We start from the raw sequence: 10,865 nt of genomic DNA, 5'->3' as shown, positions 1-10,865 counted from the left end.
TCTCGATCCGTCACATACAGTTCTATGAAATACACTCCTGAAGCGCTAATAAATTGTACGGAGAAAAGAAAAATTATATCACAGATGATTGAGGATTGTGAGGTGGATTTTGGCCCAAGCTGCAAAAACAGTGTCATCTTTCCCCTCTGCTTTTATTTTCCTTTCCTCCCCTGGTCAATCTCTTCCACATGTTCTCACCTGTTCACCCCTGCTGCCATCCAAGCTCCTGGAGCAAGAATATCAGAAGGATAGTGCGAGCAGTTTTCCATGAGAACCAACACAAACACAGCAACCCTGAAGTGTCGTTTGAAAAGTTGCTGAGGTAAGGCTGCAGCCGTGCCGCTTCTCTCACTTTTTTACACTCGCTGCTTAAGACGGCAGGAAGCAGCTTTGGACGAAAAGGTGATTTGTTGAACGAAAGGAAGAATAATGAACTGAAAGAGACTGATTTTAGCTTGAAATTTCAGTTCCAATATCCTTTTTGACATGACATGGTAGAAAGGAAAGTTAAAATATTTTGAATCTTGATCATTTTAATCTAATTCGATTTGTTTTCAATCTGCCAAAGTTGGTCAAAGATTTACAAAAAAAATAAATAAATAACCCATTTAATTGTTTTGTATTTTTTTAAATTTTCTTTTCTCTACAGAAAGAAACACTGCAGAGGACATTTTTAGGTTATAAACTTAGCTTAACAAGACAGCCAAATACTTTTCGTCACCAATCCAAGAGTCCTTTGAAAGCTGAATGCATCATTGCACTCTTTACACTACGCTACTTCACAGCTGCGCTCCTCTGGTTTTATCGCCACCAGTCTCGATGGTTCCATCTCGTTTTAGAATTGTACCGTTTTATTATATTGTCAGCAGAAAAATCTGTGTCATGTCAGTGGGCTCAGGGGATCAGTGGTTATCCACAGTGACAGCGGATAACCAAACCACTTTTCCCTCGCCTCTCCACGTTCCCTTTTTTTAAACAGTGAACGCTTGTGAGGAAGGCAGTATTTTTTTTTTAATTAAACACAACTAACTGTTGTCATGTAATTCATTACATTGTTAAAATTCATACACAAATATGATATATATGTGTGTTGTGATCAAGCCCTGTTTGTGCTTCCTTTTGGTTCTGGATTTTTATGTGTTATGAGCCTTTAAAATTTCAAACTGTAAATATTTTTCTTGTATTCTGTCTTATTTCAAAATCACATAAAATAGCTGAAGACGACTTCCATTGTAAACGGTTTCTTAAGTTCTGTAAAAATGTATTAGAACTTACAATTTCAGCTCATTTTAACAAGGATTGTTCTTTATATACATACGTTTTTGTTGTAAAGATTCATGTCCTTACAATGGAAATAAGTCTGCTTAGGACTTAACCCCATGGTTATATTACTAGACTGACGATGTGCACAGACGTTAGTGGTCGCTAAACTTCTACCTTCAGAAAAAAAAAAAAACTAAAAAATTTCAATGATTTTTCTCCTTATCAGTATTTCCTGAGACTGTAGTTCATGTTGTCACTATTATCCTAAGTGGACAGTGTCTGTCTTGCTATGTGTAATTATAGGAAGTAAGGAACAAAACGTATTACGCAATAAATCTGCTGTGACTTTCCTGCTTAGAGTTCCCCTATTCCAAAAGAACAAATACATACCAAAAAAAATAAAAAATTCAAACAGTCAGGAAGATTTCTGGATCTGGAGCCTTTTTCAAATGTCTTATTTAAGAGAACGATCTTCGTTCTTTGCTCAAACCACATGCGTAGCCGTTTTAGTTAAGCTAGCTGTGCTAATTGTTGTAATAAGATGCTTCAGACAATGCAAAATCCCTTCTCCCTTTTTTTTAAGCAATACGTAACTAATTTATCGTATTTTCCGCACTATAAGGTGCACCGGATTATAAGGCGCATAGAATAGACACTTCAGTTTGGGTTGCCAATTTGTTCCGTACTCTATTATTACACATCTACATTTGTAAAGAAGTGGTCCCTGAGTACTTTATATAGTGGGCTGCCCCCGTCATTGTTTCACTCACTGTGTTGGTGTTGTGATATTGTGCCCAACTGCTTTCTGGGTAACACAGACCAACCGACACGCTGCTGCAACAGTCTCTGTCTCGCTTCCCCCGCCCCTCCGCCCCCCCTGGCTTTAAATGTATTATCAAACTTTATTAACAAACCAGCGTTCTGACAACTATCCCAGCATGCACCGCGCGCTTCTTCTTCTACGGGGGAAAATGAAGTCGGCGGCTGCTTACCGTAAATGCTAAACCTGTCGTGGCTCAATATTGGTCCATAAATAAGGCGCACTGTCAGCTTTTGAGGAAATTGAAGGTTTTTAGGTGCGCCTTATAGTGCGGAAAATACGGTACAATAACTGCCCACTCACTCACACTGAGCCTCTGCTTTTGATTTAATAATTAATGACTTTTCAGGGCAGGAAAGCTAAAATCATTATCAGCTAAAATCAGTTTAAACAGTTCAGAGATTTGATTGATCATCAAAACAATGTAAGCTCCTTTATAAGCTTTGCTGTTCTTTTAGGGAATGCATGAACATCACAATTGGCCTCTTCCCTGGCTCTAAAAGGATTGTTATAAAACGTTTATATAATGTTCTTGAAAAGGAATTGTTTGGCTCAAGAGTTTGGGACTTGAGGATGTTGCTCGGGCCAGACTATTATTTTATTGAAGCACACTCAAGTCACTCTTTACTAACTCTCTAACCCTGACATGAATACGCTGGACATTTTTTATTCAAAGACACAAAAATGATTGAAATAATAGTATCCTCATCCTTACGTAGTTGCATCATGCTAAGATGGCTTTAAATTCTTCTCTAAGATCCATAAACTTATGCCAAATTTGTAGCACACACCGATTTCAGCATGCACGTTTTACACATGGAGAGCTGATCCCAAAACGCAGCTCTCAGGATTCCTGGTTTTCCGAGCAGACTAGTGATCTAATCGCTTGATTACCTGCTGCTCCGTGCCAAGTCCCGAGCAGCAGACCAGACGCCCCTGAGAGTACAACATCCAACCGTACTGTGAATTATCACGTCAGGAGTGAGTCATGGAGATCTCGAGCCAAGCTAGAAGCTTTATGGCTTCAAGAAACCTGCCACTTTTCTCCAACGAGATTAAGCTTGCTAATAAACCGGAAAGGGCTAATCGGTGACAGTCGATCGGTTTAGTGTACAGTATGACATCACGTTCGGCGTGTGCTGTCAAATACCGACACGATGATTCGGGGAAGGGGAAACCAAATGAGACAGCACTATAAACCTAACAGCATTACTGCTGCCCGTCATGCTGAGGCCAGTAAAGTTTGAAGCGGTGTTAAGACTTTGGAGGGTGGTTTTGATGCTGGGTGAATAGGACATCAGCAATGGACTCTTTTGATTTTTACCAAGAAATCTGATGAAAGCTTTTAAGTCTGTCGTCTTCTTTTGGCACTTTGAAAACACTAGCAAGAAAACATTAACCAACAGGTAGATTGGAAAGATACATTTGTCTCTACTCTAAATGTTTAATCATAAACATTACCTGCAGAACAAACAAATAGATTATGGAATTGATCAATCATGATGGTACAGCTTTTGTTAAATGCTAGATTTTTTTTGTGTTGAGGAACAAATAATAATAATAATAAAAAAACCATTACACCATAATCTGTGGAGTTGATTTTAAAATGTCAGTATTCTCATCTCGTCTCAGAGCCCATAGTTCGCCCACACAGGGATGTTAGCATTTCCCAGCTGCTTGGAATTCTTTCCTGCTGTCTTGGGAGCACACAGTGCATTTTAAAACTTGTTGAGCCCTTTCAAGTTTTATTTGAAAGTATGTAATTACATTCTTGAAGGAATAACAGGTTCCCAGAGTGATTGACGTGTTGTATTAAATGCCATGCTTTTAAAAGACGTTGTGTACACTTTTTTTTATTTTTTTAATGTGGCTCTTTGAATACTTTGTAGACCACAGATAATACAGTCAAGATAAAACAAAGGAGTAATAACTTCATTTATTGCTGGAGGCTCTGAGTACGGTGCAAAGTATTTCCTTAACATTATTATCATATTTCATTCATTACCTAAGATACTTGTTGTGTCTTTTATTGGGTTTCAAAGCGCTTGAAACTTTTCACATTTTGTCACATTACAAGTACAAAGATTAAGGATTTCTATGTTGGCTCCATGTGACAGATAGATACAAAGAGGCACTTAGTAAATAAGTTGTACACCAGTCGCTAATTTGGTTAATGATGGAGTTATTTAGGTTTTGAGAGATGCAAATCTCTCAAAACCTTAAGTAGACTTCCTCACCCTTACTGAAGTAACCCTTAAGAATGATGCTGCCACTATGTCTCACTAAGGGGCTGGAGTGTTGAGGGTTATGTAGAAAGTTTGCTTTTCCTGGGCTGTGGTAAAACCTTAAATAAGACATTTTACGGCTTTCTTTTAACAGCAGCTTTCCTCTTGCCACTCTTCAATGAAGGCCATAAAGGTTTGTCCTCATGACCTGTTGATCTAAGCAGCTCTCCTATTTACCCTTTTTGTACTCTTTCATTAATGTGATGTCTTGGCAGGTTTGCACAGACTTTACACTCTTTCCATAATTCAGAGGATTGAACGATGCTCCACGAAAGCTTGGAATATTGTCTTTATGACACAAGTCTTCCTGTTTTGCTTTTCCTGTGTCGTTCCTTGGTTTTCGTGATGTTCTCTGACAAACCCTGAAGACCTTCCTTCACAGCACATCTGTAAATGTGCACACAGCTGGAATCTGTGTTTTTAGTGCTTTTTGAATAGATACAAATGTAACTTTCCAATGAGGATTTAAATTATTAAGGGAAACAAAACTATTCAATCCAAAATAGTCCTATACGTTAAGTGCTCTCTTGACCTTATGACACTTTTATTGCAACGACTGCCATCAAATCTTTGCTATAGCTGGCAATTTGAGGAGCTTGGTCCACTCTTTTTGCCCATTTAACTGAATTTAGCCACATTGCAGGGTTTCTCATCAAGAACATCCTGTTTAAGGTCACGCCACAGCATCTTAATTAGATTTAAATCTGGAATTTGACTAGGCCCAACTCAAACCCTAATTACTTGTTCAGTCCATTCAAAGACATTGTCTCTGGTTCATTGTCCTGCCGCGCAACCAAAGGTTTCCAGTAGCGATCAAACTTGATGGTTCCATCAATCATTGCAAGACTGTCGACTCCCGAATCAGCAAGGCAACCCCGGACCATCACACTAATCCACCGTGCTGGACTGCCCATGATGTTCTGCTGTTGTCAGTCTGAAGAATATTTCTTTGAGATTATCAATATCATTTCAAGGAAATGTGGTACGAGTCCTTATGCACCTTTTGGTCCGCAGCGTTTTTTTCTCAGAAGCTCTGACATTGAAGTTGTTTTGCCTGGTTTCTTTATTATTGTGCTCATACAAATAAAACTCACTTGTTTTGGGTTCTTTTATAACTTTCTGGATAAGCTGTTTTTGATGAATGTCTGTGAATGTTTCTCATATGATGTTCATGAATTTGCTTAGATTGGGGCAGAAAGTGTGACTTCTTGAGATCTTTCAGACGACTTCATGTCACTAGGTTCCGGTTTAGTGAGCGTCGCTTTTTCAGGTCAGGAATTAATAAGTGGGTGTGAATGAGTGGCTCACCTTTTCACACTTTTTCCACACAAAACCAAGTTGGTTTGAAAATCCTTTTCCCCTAATAAATTACATAATAATTTGAAGTTTTTCTATCTATCACAGGTAGGGAAAGAAGAAAAATAGAAACAACTGGAAGGAGATATATACTATTTCACCACATATCTAAAATTCCATTAAAACACATTGAGGTCTGTGGATATAGTGTGACAAAATAAAACAAAAGAAATTCAAATAATTCACGTAATTTGGCAGGGCAGAATAATACCACAGATTAAAAATTAAAAGGCCACACAATATGCTGGGCATAATAATCATTTTGTAAATGTTTCATTTTCTCTATTAAAGTAAAACCTAAAATTCATCTGATATCCTGAAAGCTGAAAAATGAATTTTCAGCTGCTTCTATCCATGAAATCATTTTTTTTCGCTGGTTTCACAACTGTTACAAACTGTGACTTTTCCACTGAGTCCAGACATTCAATTTCGGAGGCTCTGGTCACAGGATGTCTCAGGGCCCCGTATCAGTCTACTGTAATGCATGACATTTAATTATGTTTCTATTCTGGTCCATTACCACCGAGTCAGGTCTAATCTGTTTTCCTCTTGAGCTCCACAACATAGCCCTCTTGAGGTTCTCCATCAAGACGTAGAGCCATCACTGGAGAACTTGCGTGTTTTTCTTCTTAGCTCGGCCTCTCAGGGACTCTGGTGTGAGCAAAGTCAGATTGCAGGAGTGTCTTCAAGTGCCTATCCAAAGTGCGATAAAGAAAGCTTTTTAATCCACTGAGATGATTTCTCGATGTAACCTCCCCAGAGCTCCAGCAGCATCAGGTGTTGCTCCACTCAGGCTGCATCTGGACAGTGTTGAAGCCCAAGTGTGTCTCCCTGCTCTCTGACAGATGGAAAGAAAGGCATTAAAGCCGCCCACCCCCACCCCTCTCCTCCCCCGGTCCTGCTCTCTTGACCAGCAGCCTTTGATAATATCTGGCAGGAGAAGGTGTGTACCAGTGGCAACAGGAGATGGACAAACATTAAAGTCTCATCACTCACAAGTCCTGATCGTCTGACAGACTCAACCGCGTTCACTGGAGTGTCTTTGATTAAGTTGCTTTGTAATGGAGCTGCTAATGTTTTCCAGCAAGTGTTAAGGGAAGAGATGGCTTGGAAAGGTCACTTTTTAATCGTCCATTGTCCAATCTTGTTAGGTCAACTAAATAAAGATAACTCTTGCTTGATTTTGTTTGTTTACAATGAAATAAGTAAGCACATTTAGGCAAAACATTCATTTTAATTGAACCAACTTTGCCAATTAAAGATAGAGGAAGAGCCATCCATCGCTCCAGCTCTGCTTTAGATGATGTGTAATTCTTTTGGCAGATTTTGTCATATGAAGAAGTAATATTGATACCAATGTATATGAAACTATCAGGGCACCATTTAAATGAACCAGACAACAACTTTTTTCTTCTCTCATGTTAATAAGGAAACGCTTCAGTTTCAGCAAAAGAAAAATAAATCCTTCAGAAAGATCACAACTGTCAACCTAACTTAGGTTTGGTTGTGTTTTTAATTGACGACGTATGCGTGATTTGATTTGATTTATTTCAAACATGTTTTTAAAAGCAAGAAGCAATCAGTAGGACAGAGAAAACCTGTGCATACATAGCCAAGAACAAGAAGAAGTGTTTGAAAAGAAGTAGGAGTTGTCATGATCCGTGTTTCTGTGTTTATTTTCTAGTTTCTGTGTGATCCTGTTCCCTGTTAGTCCTGTCTCTGCGTCTTTCCCCGTTGATTGTCTCCCAGGTGTGTCTCGTTCCCGTGATTGCCCCGTGTGTATTTAGTCTCCCCTGTTGTCTGTGTTCTTCGTCGGGTCCTTGTCAATTGAATGTCGATTGATGTCACCTGTCTCCGTGCTGCCAGTTTTTCCTCGTGCTGTTTCCCTGTTGTTCCTTGTTCCCTGTTCTTTGTCATTAAATTCATCATTTTCCGTCACAACCTGGGCCTAAGCGTCATCTCCTCACCTACCACCACATCACATCCTGACAGGAGTATGTGAACAATCCTACTGCTTATCTCTATTTAATTAAATATAATACTTACTGACTCAATAAATATAAAATTGTTTTATGCAAAACGGATTAAAACTCTGTGTCCCAATTGAGCATCACTTAAAAGCCGAGTATTGCTGTCCGCCATGTCCATACCTTCATAAGCGTGTTGTAACTATGTTCTTATTTGTATGTGTAACAGGACAAGGCACCACAAAGCTCCATTAATCTGGACCTGGTTTCATGATTATGACAATGAGTTCAATAAACTCATCATCTCAATCTAATCAAGCACCGTTGGGATGTGGTAGAGCAGAAGATCTGCATCATGGATGCAGTGACTGTGGGGTGCCGTCATGTCAATATGGACAAAAACATCTGACAAATATTTGTGACATTTTGGTAAATTAAGGCAGTTCTGGAGGCAAAAGGGTGTCTGGTCCAATTTTAGTGATTTGTACACCAAAGTCACTTGTGAGTCCAAACTGGAGGACAAGAGCTGAGAAAGAATTTCAACGTTTCTTAGGAAAGAGGGAAGGCTGCAGTCGGTTCAGTGGGGGCAAGAAGGACGTTTTCCACACCGCTCATGTCCAACCCTCTCCATTTCTTCATGTTTACTTCCATGTTCAGGAGTTTACATGCCAATTCCATTACAGGGATTAAAATAGTTTGTTTGAGCCATCCTCAAACTCTGCTCCCCTTGTCCTTCTTAGTTCCCTTAACCCTTTGCACCACTTACAGAGTTCCACGTCTCTGGAATGGGTTTGGGGATTACAGGACAAGCGAACACAAGGCAGCTGGATGTGAGGACTATTCCAAAAATGAAACCTTTGCTTGAGCTAAAGCTTGGATTCTGTCCATGTTTGTGGTGGATGTCTGCAGCGGTGAAAGGAGGAAAAAAACGCCCCAGTACCACATCGTGCTCAGGAGTCGAGGTGGCGTGGTCGCCTTTGAGCTTCTGCTGATCACTGGCTGGAGTCCACAGGTGAGTGACTCCCAGCAGGACTCAGTGACACTGTCACAGAAGTGAGATCAGCCCTCTCTTCCCGAGAAGCGACAAAGTACTGCTGACCTAGCCCCCAACCCAAAAAACATCCAAAGGCAAAAGTCTAAAGATCAGAGAGTGTTGTTCAGTCAGTAGCAAGGAATGGAAGGTGAGCTTTCCAGACACACAAATATAACAAAACAACTTGTCATACACAGAATGCCCTCATAAGGACATTTCCTAGGAAATTAAAAAATTAAGGAGAGGCGAGTAGCATTGTTAAATAAGTTGAACACTCTCTTCTGGTGGGTCTGAGCCACACGCAGCAGGTACTGAGTGGGCTCAGAGAGGCCAAGCCTGGTCAACAACAAGGAAAAGGGGGCATCCGCATCGTTGCTTGTGCTCCCAACAAAGTAAAACAAAACAAAACCTTAATTGAGTCGCAGTGAAAGATATTTTACTTGTGATGACTTGAAATGTGATTTTGTTTCACCCTTTTTAACCGGTACATGAAACTGATAGGCCGATCTTTATCTTATCCGTTTGCAACAAACTGTTCCACAAGGGCGCTTTGTTTGTTTTCACAGCGTGTTTCTGTTTTTCAGCTTGCGTGGTTAACGGGTCCAAACTGATGCGTGTGTGGACTTGTCTTGGCGGATGATGCATCGAATAGGATAAGCACATCGTTCTGAGGCAACGTTGCAATATCGTGTGTTTGAGCCTCAAAGTAGAAACACCCTGCTGTGAAATGAGCTCAATGTGTTTGTCATTGTGTCGCAAATTAAAGAAGAGTAAAACAAACGGGAAGTAGTTTTTTTTAAACAATAACTAAATTTTAAATTATTTTTTTAAACGACCCACAAAATTGTAAAATTTACTTTGTTAGAAATCAGTGAAGATGTTTAAAAAGACCAACTTTAAGCACCACTAACAGATTTTTTTTTACTTTTTAGATCAAAAATGGTTTCTAAGCATTAGCGATTAATTGCTGATTGAGTTTTGGTAACTATAACACTTACAGTTTAGTTTATATGTGTCTTTATGTCTCCAATGTGACATCTGGTGGCAAAGTGTCAAGTTGCAACCAAGTGGCTGGGCCTTTCGCTTCAAATAAAATAAAGTTTGATTGAAACAACAACTTAAAACAACAGTTTTTTTTTTTTTAACCAGACCGTTTTTGTTCTGGAACAGTGTGGTTAGTTGAGATTAGCAATTTTAAAATAATAATTAAAAAAATATATAAAAAATAAATGTTAGAAATAAAATCTGATCACACACGGAAAAGAGTATAAAAAAAAAGAAAGAAAACAATAAGATTATTTACAATTTTTATTAAGTTACCACCGCTATGGGTTGTTTTGTATTATTAATCAGGATGCAATTCATGTTAGTATAATGTACCAATTATTACTTAAGATAATTATAACAATAAAGTCAGCCAAAGTGGGTTTTTTTCAGCATCCCAAATGGCTAGGAGTGTTTGAACCTATGTTTTGGTGCACACAGTGCTATACTACAGGCTAGAGCTGTGGGCCTTATGCAGTTAAGTTTGTTTTACACAAGCAAATTACAACAGATTGATAGGTAGTTAAGTGACAGCAAGTTTCTTGGAAATGATCTTTCAAATTGCCGTTTTCAAAGAATCCCTCATAAATGCAGCAACACTTGTAAAAATCTCTTTCGTAATGAGTAGAAAAAAAAACACAGCCAAAGGAGAGGGCAGCGAAACGCAGCTAATGAACAAAACAGAGCTTGAGAATGCACTTAAGATTGCTGTCATTTTGTGTAACTTGCTTTAGGTCAAAGGTTTGCATAGAAGTCAACATTTTTCAAGAACTTCAAAAATGTAGCAACGGTGTATGTGTTTATGGTCATTTTCAATAAATCAAAGTGTTGAAAAGTTACTGTACTTCAACATGTGAGCTAAGAGAAACACGTGATGTGGATTAATTACACGCAGACTGACGTTTTTCCTCTTTCTTCCTGTTTCTTAAATATCTATATTAAAGGGGATAAGTAAATAACTTCAGAGACACTTGATACTGGCATCACTGCTTTAAACTCTATGATAGATAGATAGATAGATAGATAGATAGATAGATAGATAGATAGATAGATAGATAGATAGATAGATAGATAGATAGATAGATAGATAGATAGAT

This window comes from Poecilia reticulata, linkage group LG22 (assembly GCF_000633615.1).
Source record: "Poecilia reticulata strain Guanapo linkage group LG22, Guppy_female_1.0+MT, whole genome shotgun sequence".
NCBI lineage: Eukaryota > Metazoa > Chordata > Actinopteri > Cyprinodontiformes > Poeciliidae > Poecilia > Poecilia reticulata.
This window is presented reverse-complemented; position numbering follows the sequence as displayed.